We start from the raw sequence: 12,231 nt of genomic DNA on the forward strand, positions 1-12,231 counted from the left end.
ACACTGTGGAACCAAAAGAGACCATTGTGACACTGCGGGGCTCCATGGAACCAATGAGACCATTTTGACCCTCCAAGTCCCCATGGAACCCAGGGGCCATTGTGACACCAAAGGGCTTCACAGAACCAAGGCAACCACTGTGACACTGCCAGGTCTCATGGAAGCAAGGGGCCATTGTGACACTGCTTCCCCATGGAAGCAAGGGGCCACTGTAACACATCCAGGCCTGGTGGATCCAAGGGGCCATTGTGATCCTGGGGAACCCAACAGAACCAAGGAGCCATTTTGAGACTTTGTGACCTCATGGAACCAAGGGGCCATTGTGGCATTTTCCCATGGAACCAAGGAAACCATTTTGACACTTCAAGGCCTCATGGAAGCAAGGGGTCATTGTGCCACTGTGGACCAAGGAGACCATTGTGATATCACTGGGCCTCATGGAAACAAAGATCTGTTGCGATCCTACAGGCCTTCATGGAACCAAGGGTAAATTGTGATGATGCAGGGCCCCAAGGATCCAAGAAAATGGAACAGGTCTGGCTGGCTGGGCCTCCGTGGGGCTGCATGACTGATCCAAGTGACCTTGGCATGTTGAGGGTTGTTTCTCCTCTGTCCCTGAAACCCTAGAGTTCCATGCTTTCCTTCCTGTGGAAAAGAATTGTCTTTCTCCTCCAGTTATTCATGGCTGAAATTAGAATTACTCCTCCAAATTTGATTATATCCAAGGATTATTCCCATGTCAAACCTGCCAGGACAGACAGCTCTGGCTGGCCTTGGCCTCTTGGGGGCCACCTCTCATCTTCCTTCAAAACACTGGGGGCCTGTGCTTTTCTTCCCATGGAAGAAACCATCTTTCAAGTCCAGGCATCCATGGCCAAAATTGAGAATCTGCCTCCAAAATTCCTTATATACATGGACAGCTCCCAGACAAAACCTGCCAGGACTGTCCAGGTTCTGTTGGCTTCCTGAGGGCCAACTCTCATCTGCCATTCAAATACTGGGGCTCTGTACTTTCCTTCCTATGGAAAAGAACTGTCCTTATCCAGGCAGCCATAGACAAAAGTGGGGTTTGGCCTCCCATATTTTGTCTGCCCAAGGGTTCCTCCCTGAAAACAGGTCTGGCTGCCCTGGCCTCCTTGGGGCTGCCTTTAATCAGCCTTTGAAACACTGGGACTGCATCCTTTCCTTCCTGTAGAGAACTGTCATTCCTGTCCAGGAACCCAGAGCTGAAATGGAATTCCAACCCTAAAACTCCCCATATATCCAAAGGCTGCTTTCAGACAGAAGCTGCAGGTACAGACAGGTCAGGCTTGCCTTGGTCACTGGTGACAGCTTCTCATCTGCCTTCAAAGCCCTAGGGCTCTGTGGTTTCCTTCCTGAAGAAAATAACTGTCCCTCTTGTCCAGGCATTTTTGGCCTCAGGCACTTGACCACTCTACAGGGACACAGGATCTCTGTGCTCAGTGGGGTGGAGATTGAGGAGAGCAGAGGAGAGCCCTGGGAGGGACTGAAGGGTGATTTCAGAGATGGTGGATCCTTCTGACATAGCAGAGAACAGCCAGAAAAAGAAAGAATTAATGCAAAGAAATCTGGAGAGGCCCAGACTGGACACCAGGAGAAAGGAATTTCCATCCCAGGGCAGGGCTGTGGTGCAGCACGTCCCCAGCAGGAGCCTGGAGCAGCCCAAGTCTTTGTGTGGCCAGGCAGGGGCAGCAGGAGGCAGAGCTGCCAGCAAAGGAAGGGCCAGCGAGGTGGGGCAGCCGGGGGTGACGACAGCCTGCAGGGACAGAGGCGCAGGGCAGGGACACCGTGGGACAGCCTGGGCTGCAGAGGGCTCAGGGATGTGCAGCAGCTGCAAGGCCCTGACAGAGCCAACCTGTGCAGCCCTTTGGCCATGGCTGCTGGCCCTGGGCCTGAGGCCACGAGGGGACAAGTGACCCTTGCAGCCCTGGGGCCTCAGTGCCTCCTTGTCCCTGCTCAGCAGCCTGGCAGGGGCCGCCCCATGGTCCTGCCCTTGGCACTGCACATCCCCACATGCCAGTGCCCATCCCGGGAAGAGCCCTGAGCAATGAGGGAGGGACAGGATCTGCCTTGCCAGGGGCTGGGGCTCTGGCCTGGGCCCTTTGCATTCCTGAAACACATCCAGGTTTGCTCAGCACCAGAGACACCTTTCCTTTGCTTGTGCTCTGCGGTTAGCTCTGCCTCCAGCATTATGCTCTACCTGGGGACACTTTCTCAGTCGTGTCCCTCAGTGGGACCCATTAAAAGTCCAAGAAACTTCAATGTTTCAATCTCACTTTGAGTTTTGAGAAGTTTTTTGAGCACACTCTCTGGGACTGAGACTAATGAAAACAACAGCAGCCCCTGAGAGGTTCATTAAAATCCTTGTGCTGTGTCTGTGCTGCTGAGCTGGGCTGGGCTCCTGGCACAGAGGGTGATCCTGGCAACCAAGCAGAGATTCAAAAGCACATTTCTCTTGCTGAGCAGCTCTTCTGCCAGCCCAGCAGGGCTGGGGCACTGCCTGCAGCCAGCCCGGGCACAGCACAGAGGCACAGAGAGCTTCAATCAGTCAGGGCTGGGAAGGGGCTGAGAAGTGCCTGGGGCAGAATCACTGCCAGCCCTTGGCACAGGAACCTCTGGCTGCAGGACAATGCAGCTGCAGCTCCTGGAGTGATCTCCTAAAGCTGGAACATGCCAATGCCCACAGAGCCTGTGAGTATAACTCTGAGTATTTCTGGTGCAGGGCAGGTGAAAATACTCATGAAGCTCTGACATGCTGAGGGTTTCTTATCATTCATAGAATTTTCCCAAGACAAAGATTTTGATAAAAAGTAGGAAATATCCTAAGACTTTTTATTCACTTTCCTATTATTGGAGAGTGGCAGGGAAGGGGGATAAATATTAATGGTGGATTATGAATTTTGACAAGTGCATGAGACATTAGAATTGTTATTTTAGTGATCAATAGGTTCAAAAGAGATCCCTAATGTGCTTGCAGCCACTCTGCCCATGGACAGCACCAGCATCACCTTTGCTGGAGCCATCTGGCTCAGTCTGAGATGTCTTTTCTCCAAGCTGCAAACAGAACCTGCCCCCAGCCAGTGCCCTGCAAACAGGCAGGGTTCTGTCAGGCCAAGGAGAGTGCACAGAGATTTGGGGTCTGGGAGTGCTGGCACAGAGAGATCAGGCACAAGGAAACAGCTGCAGGAGGAAAATCTCCAGGAAGCAGAGAGAAGATCAGGGAAGGAGAGAAAACAAAACCCAGAAATGCTGAGGCAGGGAGAGTTTAGAGATGTCCAGAGGATCCCCTCCAGTGCAGCCCCTCCCTCTGCACAAGCCCCCTCCCTCCTGTGCCCCAGCCAAGCCTCTGCCCTCAGGGCCGGGGCTCCAAGGCGTGCAGCCCCTCCTGTGCAGGCAGAGCTGCAGCAAAGCCGTGGGGCAGGTCTGCAGCCCCGGGCCCAGTTCCCTCTGCAGAGCACAGGGCTGGGAGCAGCTGCCCGGCACTGGGGGCTCTGGCAGGGGGCACAGCTGGCTCAGGGTGACACAGCTGTCCCCAGTGCCCGGCTCTGGGCAATGCTGGCAGTGCAGCCAGGGAAGGAGCTGCACCTCCCTTCATCCAGTGCCATCAGAGGGACACTTGGAAGTGTCCCTGAGATTTCAGTCCAAGCTGGGAGCTTCAATGCAGGGTGCCAACCTGTCTTAGAGCATCTCTGAGTTATAAGATTGATGGGGAAAGGTAGAGGTGTTGTGACACTGAAAATGCTTTAGGGTTGGTGAAATGAGCAAAGTGAGTTCTTGGCTATAAATGTGGAGCTGAGCTGTGGTGGATCCATCTGCTCTTACCTGTACCTCCATGGGAGTGTGAACATCCTTCAAGTGAGAAAGATGAAAGCCCAGAGAAGCTCCAAACAGAATGAAAAATAATCTTCTCTTAGTCTCCACTCATCATCTTTCCTCAGAAAATTCACTGTGTTCTTCAATGGGAAGGAGATATGCTGAGGGTTTCTGATATCCAAGAATACCAGGAGAAACATGGGGGCAGCATAAGAAGAAAACCTCAAAGCTCTTAAATACAGAAGTGTATACATCTGTGTTACAGAGGAGGGTGTATGGGAAATGGCTTTAACTTTTGTTACAGGCATCTCCTCTAACTCTTCACTGTTCCTTTCTCCATGAACAGGTGCCCATGGGCAGCCACAGCAAATGTCCAACAGCAGCTCCATCAGCCACTTCCTCCTGCTGGCACTGGCAGACACGCGGCAGCTGCAGCTCCTGCACTTCTGCCTCTTCCTGGGCATCTCCCTGGCTGCCCTCCTGGGCAACGGCCTCATCATCAGCGCCGTAGCCTGCGGCCACCACCTGCACACGCCCATGTTCTTCTTCCTGCTCAACCTGGCCCTCAGCGACCTGGGCTCCATCTGCACCACTGTCCCCAAAGCCATGCACAATTCCCTCTGGGACACCAGAAACATCTCCTACACAGGATGTGCTGCACAGCTCTTTTTCTTCATGTTCTTCATCTCAGCAGAGTATTTCCTGCTGACCATCATGTGCTACGACCGCTGCATGTCCATCTGCAAACCCCTGCACTACGGGACCCTCCTGGGCAGCAGAGCTTGTGCCCACATGGCAGCAGCTGCCTGGGCCAGTGCCTTTCTCAATGCTCTGCTGCACACAGCCAATACATTTTCCCTGCCCCTGTGCCATGGCAATGCCCTGGGCCAGTTCTTCTGTGAAATCCCACAGATCCTCAAGCTCTCCTGCTCCAAATCCTACCTAAAGGAAGTTGGGCTTCTTGTGTTTTCCATTTCTTTACTATTTGGTTGTTTTTTGTTCATTGTTTTCTCCTATGTGCAGATCTTCAGGGCCGTGCTGAGGATCCCCTCTGAGCAGGGACGGCACAAAGCCTTTTCCACCTGCCTCCCTCACCTGGCTGTGGTCTCCCTGTTTGTCAGCACTGGCACAGTTGCCTACCTGAAGCCCCCCTCGATGTCCTCCCCATCCCTGGATCTGGCCCTGTCAGTTCTGTACTCGGTGGTGCCTCCAGCCCTGAACCCCCTCATCTACAGCCTGAGAAACCAGGAGCTCAAGGCTGCAGTGAGGAGACTGAGGACTGGATGCTATCAGAAACATTAAACTGCTGAAAATTTTGCCAAATCACTTGTAGTAAAAGTATTTTTTTGATACTTCTTGTTGGTTTCATTTTGGAGGTCCTTTTTCTTTGTTTTACTTTCTTAATCTTGTCAACAAGAAAAGTCATTCCTTTTGCCATTTTTAATTTTGTTTCTCTCCATCTTCACTGTGCCCACAGACTGTGTCAATGAGGGGCTGTATTCTCGGTGGCTTTAAAGGAACTAAAGGATGTCCCAGCAGAGTTTTCTGCAGAGATGCCCTTTTGTTTCCTTCTCTGGAGCTGCAGCAGCAATGTCTGTGTGCAGAGCTGGGGCAGATCAGGGCTGTCACAGCAGCTGTGCCCAGGAGCAGCAGCACTTGGTGCTGCCAGTGCTGCTCCCGTGGCCCTGCCCCGCTGCCCTGGTGGCCCTGGTGTTGCTGCAGGGCCTGAGTGCTCTCGGGGCCGGGCACAGTCCTGGGGGTGGCAGTGCCGGGGCTGCAGCAGGGACAGGCCATGGGCACTGCTGGGGCAGCACTGACGCCTCAGGCCAGGGCCTGGGGGCTCCAGGCTCCTTGCCCAGGCTCTCTCAAGAACACGGCCAGGCCAATGCTCAGCACAGAAAACCCCCGTGAGCAGCCCCAGGCTGGCCGTGGGCGGGCTGGGGGCAAACAGCACGGCTGGTGCTCTGCAAGGGCCCTGGGGGAGACGGGAAGGAGCAGCAGAGCAGGGGCTGATCCATCCCCAGTGCACTGCACAGCCCAGGGCAGCGTCCCAGAGCGTCCCCATGGAGCTGCCAACAACATCCCCCCTCTGCAGCCCTGGCCTCTCCCCCTGCTCACAGAGGTGCCGCATCCTTGCAGGCACAGACACGGCAGCACTGGCTCAGCAGCCCTTGTTTGCATTGCACACAGAAGGCAGGAGCACCCCCATGCTGGTGCTGTGGGGACATGGACCTGAGGCAGCACAAATGCCATCAGCCCCTGGGGCCAGGAAGGGCTGGGGGATGCCAGGGAAACCACTCAGCTTTGTCCTGGCCTCTGCAGTCAGTCAGAGAGTTTGTTCCCATCAGCTGGGAGTTTCCTGTCCCACTGCAGACGCTGCTGCTCAGAGCCAGGGCTGCCTGGCAGCCACCCCCACACTGCCTTGACCATTTCCTTGGCTTCCCCTTTGCTTTCTTTACTCTTCCTGATACAAATTTCTTCCTGTTGTCCACCCCTATTCCCTCCCCTGCAAACAGCCCATCCCTGTTTGCCCTTTCCTCTCTGGCCCCACTCCCCATTGCAGTTCCTGACTCAGCATCATGGGAACGTCCCTTGGGGAGCAGGATCATCCCACAAGTGCTGCAGGAATTGTCTGCAGGCTCCTGCAGTGCCTGGTGCTGTTCCCTTGCCAGAGGCACCCCAGGCCAGGGGGGCACATCTGGGCTGCTGTGTCTGGCTCTGGGGCTCCCTGTTCTGGGAGGTGAGGAGGAGCTGCAGAGGCTCTGCAGGACTGACAGGATGGGCTTTGGGGCTGTGAGGAGAAGCTGAGGGACCTGGACTGCTGGAGCTTCTGAAGAGGAGGCCCAGGGCTCCTTCTGCAACTTCTCCAAGGGTGGTTTCAGAGAATCCCAGAATCAGCAAGGTTGGAAAAGACCCTGGAGATCATCAAGTTCAACCTGTGCCCTGACACTGCCTTGTCTCCTTTGATGGTTTTCTTCTTCAGAATGAACAACCACAACTCACAGTTCCATGCGGCACCACAGTGTCACAATTGTTCCCTCAGTTCCCAGAGTCCTTGCAATGGAACAATGGCCTCTTGATTCCATTGTCCCCAGGCTCTCCCAAGGGTCTCCTTGGTCCCTCAGTGTCACAATGGTCCCTTGGTTCCACAAGGCCCTGCTGGGTCACAGTGGCCTCTGTGGTCCCACCAGGACCCAGACTGTCACAATGCACTCCTTGCTTCCATTCAGCCCCACAGTGTCACAATGTCCCCATGGCTCTGTGGTGCCATGTCAGACACAGTGTCACCATGGTCCTCTTAGTGCCACCAGGCCCCGCAGTGTCACAGTGGCCCCTTGCTTCCCCAGGGCCCTGCAGTGTCACAATCACCAGAGAATCAACCAGGGTGGAAAAGATCTTGGAGAGCATCAAGTCCAGCCTGGGACCCAACACCATCTTATCAACCAGACCATGGCACTGATTGCCACATCCAGTCTTTCCTGAAACACTTCCAGGGACAGTGACTCACCCACCTCCCTGGGCAGCCCATTCCAATGCCCAATCCCCCTTTGTGTAAAGAATATTTCCTGATGTCCAGCCTGAACATCCCCTGGTGCAGCTGAAGGCTGTGTCCTCTAGTCCTGTCCCTGTTACCTGGGAAAATAGCCTGACCCCCACCTGGCTGCACCCTCCTGTCAGGAAATTGTAGAGAGTGATGAGGTCTCCCCTGAGCTTCCTCTTCTCATGGATAAACAATCCCAGCTCCCTCAGCCACTCTTGTGCTCCAGACCCCGCACCAGCCTTATTGCCCTTCTCTGAATACGCTCCAACTCCTCCATGTCCTTCCTAAATTGGAGGGCCAGAACTAGACGCAGCACTCGAGGTGCTGACCAAGCACTGATGAGCACAGGGGAAGAATCACTGCCCTGGTCCTGCTGGCCACACCATTCCTGATTGATAGGAGTGCAAAGGGTTGCATGAGGGAAATGGTGGGGAGGGAGTTGGGCCAAATTGTTATTCATTGTCAGTGAAACATTCAAACTACATTAGAAGCTCCTGTGGGTCAATATTAATTGGACATTGTTGATACCAATATATAAACAGGAACAGAAAAAAGGACAAAAAATTCTCTCTGCATTATTTTCAGTATAGCATATTCACTTCTGAAATCTGCCTCATTAAACACAGAAGAATTGAAGACTTAAATTATTCCCACAAGCTTCTCTGTTTTATGCATTTGTACAAATGTTTAGAGCTTTTGTTTTACTAAATTCCTGAACTAAAGAGCTCAAGAAAGAAGAGGCCTCTGGAATAGTAAAATTCATCAACAACCTCCAAGTGGCTGAGGATGCATCCCCATCAGAGCAGCAATGAGCAGAAATGGGCACAGCTCTGTGGCTGCCCCAGCTCTGGGATGGGCCCTGGGCATGGAGCAGGAGCAGCTCTGGAGGGCCCCAGGGCCGGGGCTCTTGTGCTGGCCTGGGCAGATGGGATGGCAGGAGGGGCTGCAGAGCTCTCAGCACCTCAGGCAGAGGGGAGCAGGGCAGCCAGGGAGCTCCTTTGGCCTTGGCCAAGCCCCTTCCCCCATGGTGGGGCTGAGTCCTGGCTGAGCTGCAGCTGCTGCTGTGCCCTTGGCAGGGGCTGAGGCCGTGGGGCAGTGCCCAGAGCAGCCTGGGCTGAGCAGAGCTGTGGGGCCAGAGCCGGCTGGGCTGTGCTGGGGAGAGGCCCTTGGTGCTGCCCAGAGCTCAGGGCAGCTGGCAGAGCTGGCAGGGAGCTGGGCTGGGCTGGGAGAGCCTGGCACAGAAACCATCAGTGTCCATCTCAGCCTGGCTGAGCGGGCAGGGGCAGGAAGATCATCCAAGGTCCACAAGTTCTCTGTGTGGGAGCTGAGCTTGTGACCCCCTGAGCCCTCCCAAGGGCTGGGGCTGTGCCTCCAGCTCCAGAGGAGATGTGACAGATGGGAGCAGAGACAAATAATTCCTGCTGGATTCTTTATTGTGTTTGTTTATACAGGTGGCCTGGATCCATATGTAGACGAGGTGTTTTGTGTCAGATAACACTGGGAGAGTGATAAGAGTAATATTTCTTTGCTGAAAATTATCTTTCACACATAATGCACAATGAGAAAAAAAAATACACATTTTATCAGAAGAGCATCTGAATTTTTAGAGGATGAGAGACTCATTGATGTTCCAGCTGCCAAACCTGTTCAAATATTTTCCTCAAGTCTTCCCTGAGATGAGCGGTGACCACCAGAGGCCAAGGCCAGCCAGAGCTGTCTGTCCTGGTGGCTTTTTCCTGGGAGAACCCTTGCATATAGGGAATTTTTCAGGGGGAGTATAAATTTTGGCTGTGGACACCTGGAAAAAATTGATGGTTCTTTTCTATAGGAAGGAAAGCACAGATCCCCAGTTCTCCAGGGGATGATGAGAGGTGGCCCTCAATGTTCCAAGATCAGCTGGACCTGTCAGGTGGCCCCTGTGTCATGGTTTGACACTGGCACAATGCCAGCGTCCCCATGAAAATGCAACCCCACAAATGACTGCTGTGAAATGCAATCAGGAACAGAGCAGTGTAGGCGAAAGCTCAATAACAAAGGAGAAACTTTATTAAACTACTACTCCTATAAAATTAAAAAAGCAAGAAAAATTAAATCCAAAATTAAAACCTTCCAAAACACTCCTTCTTGCTCCCCCCAGTTCCAACAAACCACAGTGAGACACAACTTGGACCCCCAGTCAGTTTCCCACCCTTCAGAGGATCAATACTCAGTCCATCGAGGGAAAGAGGAGTCTCTCCTGTGCCATAGACCCCCAAGAAACACAGCTGCCATCTCTTGTGTTTCCATGTCACACATGGCACCACCCGGAGAGAATCTGCCAGTGTGACACTCTCCTTTCCATGTCACAGTGCTCTCACCACCATGCATGGACAGACTGCTCTTAGGATTTTTCTTTTCAAGGATGCTTTGCCAAGTGGAAAAAAAACAAAAAAACCAAAAAAAACACAGTTCTGTTTTTCATTTTTGGGACTGCAGTCCCGCCCCATTTCCCCCTGGGGCTGAAGGTCCAAGAACAGAGATCTTCTCTTCTTCTTCTCTGAAGACAGGGGGCATCACCACAACCCTCCTCAGCTCTTCTCTATTCACTCCACTCCTGTTTATTCTCAGCTGCTGAAGCAGGTCTCTTGCCTCATCATGAATCCTCCTAAAATACAGTTTCTCTCTTGGAGGAGAAAATTGGTTCAGTCTATGGCTAACAAGAGAAAGTCCAGCCAAAAACCACTCCATCATCTCCTGCCACCTAGAATTTCTCCTTCTTACATCTCAGGCCCCAGACTGTCTCTTATCTTCTCTTTCAAATCGAGGAGGAATATATTTCCCAAAGCTTTCATCATCCAAGAAGGGGTTAAAAGTCCAAATTCCCCGGCCAGCTCGCCAGGCTCTCTGCCCAGACCTCCAGCTCCCCCGCTGGGCACCTCCTGCTCCCCTTCCCGCTCTTGCTGTCTCTTTCTCTCTCTCTCCACAGAGACTCTGGAGGGGGAACGCACACATCCCAGATTTCTCCACCCTTCCATCTGCAGGGGGCCAGCCCGGTTCCATCCCCTCCACCCTTCAGCCAACCTCAGTCAGGCCATGGGGCTTCCCCTCCCCACCCAGCCAAGGGCTGGGCAGGGGAGAGGCTGCACTGCGCCCTGACCAGAACCAGAGAGAGCGAGTTCTCCTGGGAATTCTGCTTTTAACCCCTCTGTGTTCTCAGAGGTGTGTCCAGCCTCAATTGGTCACCCCAAGTACCAATATCCAACCCCAATCACTGACTGGCTTGACCCTCTTCCTTCTGTGTTAAACCACAACACACTCCCAGGGTCTGGAATACCAATTCCCAGCCAGGAAAAAATGTTCCTGCCTTTGAATTTCCTTCCTATTATTTCAACAAATTATAATAAAATTATACATCAATAAATTAGAATAAAAAATTAAATAGGAAAAAAATGAAATATAATTATTTCAGCTCTTAATACAATACTCCAACAATGATTTAACCCAAAACAACAATAACTATTAATGTAACATTACCAATAAATATAAATAAATAACTTATATACCAAGAAATACGTTTTGAAAGTTTCAACTCATTATCTAATAGACTTTAGATAAAAAATATCCAAAAAATATAAGATACAATCTAACACACCTTAGTAAAACAATTCAAATTACAAATTTACTAAACACAAAAAACCACACAACTATAATTTCTCATACATTTTAAGAAAATAATTAAACTTTAATAACATCCTTAACTACTCTAAAAAAATTAAATTATTTTAAAAAATTAATTGCAGATGGGTGGTTTTATTTGGATATTATTTTTTTGATTGTTTGGGCTAGATGGTATTAAAAAAGGGATTTTTATAGGAGTTTAATCAGCTCAGGTGTCACTCTGCAAACAGAACTGACTGAAAATGAATGGGACAGGAATCAGTAACTCTGAACGTTTTATTTGCTATCAAATACATCCCAGAAACCCAGCCCCACACAATTCCCATCCCACCGCTCCAAATTGGAATCCCACTTCTACAAATCTCCTCCAACCCCATCTCACGCTGGCAGCTGTGGAATTGAATGAGCTTTGTGTGGGATTGAGTTTTTTTGAGGTGGAAACAAGCAATTTGAGGTGGGACTGTGCCGCGCTCCCGCCCCGGTTCCCTTTGTCTCAGCCCCAGCTAGCTCTTGTGGGGCGAGGGCGGGCAATGGAGGCACCCTCCGCCGCTCCCAGCTGGGGTTTGGAGAGTGCCTTTGTGGGTTCCGGGCAGCGCTAGCAAGCCTCGCGGTGGTAAATGAAGAGCAGATCCTACTGGGGGCTAAGTCCGAGTTTATTGTAGCCCAACGGGGCCAAATATCCTAGAACGGTGCCAGCCAACAGGAACAAGCACAAGGTGCTTGCACTGGCTTATAAACTGTAAGGGAGGGGTATCCAACGACCAATGGGGATAGGGATAGGGGGTGGCTCCGGGATGGGGGGATATGGTGGGGTCCAATGGGGGAAAGATATGGGGGGAGCCCCAGGTCCTCGCCCAATCACCCGGTGCCCTGAGTAGAAGCTTCTGGATGGATGGGAAGGGGCACCGAGTGATAGATAAGGCACCCGGGGGGGTGGGTAAAATGCCTCTTTCAGGGTGATGGATAGATACTGGAAAGGCGGGAAGGGAGGACAAGGCGGGAAAACTGGGGATAAACCAAGTTGCACACAGGGGTACAAAGGAATAAACCAATACATAATACAGGGATAATAAAACATACAAATAACGCAACTCCACAGGACTGTGCCTTTAAAGGTTAAAATTCAGTTGTTTTCAGTGGGATTGAGTGGTTTTGTGGTGACAGAACCATCCCTCTTGGCTTTTGAAATTCAAAGAGAT

At 51.9% G+C, this 12,231-nt stretch overlaps 1 pseudogene; it reads left to right on the forward strand.

Annotated features, from left to right (window-relative positions):
* The first annotated feature begins 373 nt into the window (after positions 1-373).
* Positions 374-5,186, forward strand: LOC146766469 (olfactory receptor 14J1-like; annotated as a pseudogene).
* The last annotated feature ends 7,045 nt before the right edge of the window (positions 5,187-12,231 follow it).

This window comes from Lonchura striata, chromosome 10 (assembly GCF_050655825.1).
Source record: "Lonchura striata isolate lonStrDom1 chromosome 10, ASM5065582v1, whole genome shotgun sequence".
NCBI classification, from domain to species: domain Eukaryota; kingdom Metazoa; phylum Chordata; class Aves; order Passeriformes; family Estrildidae; genus Lonchura; species Lonchura striata.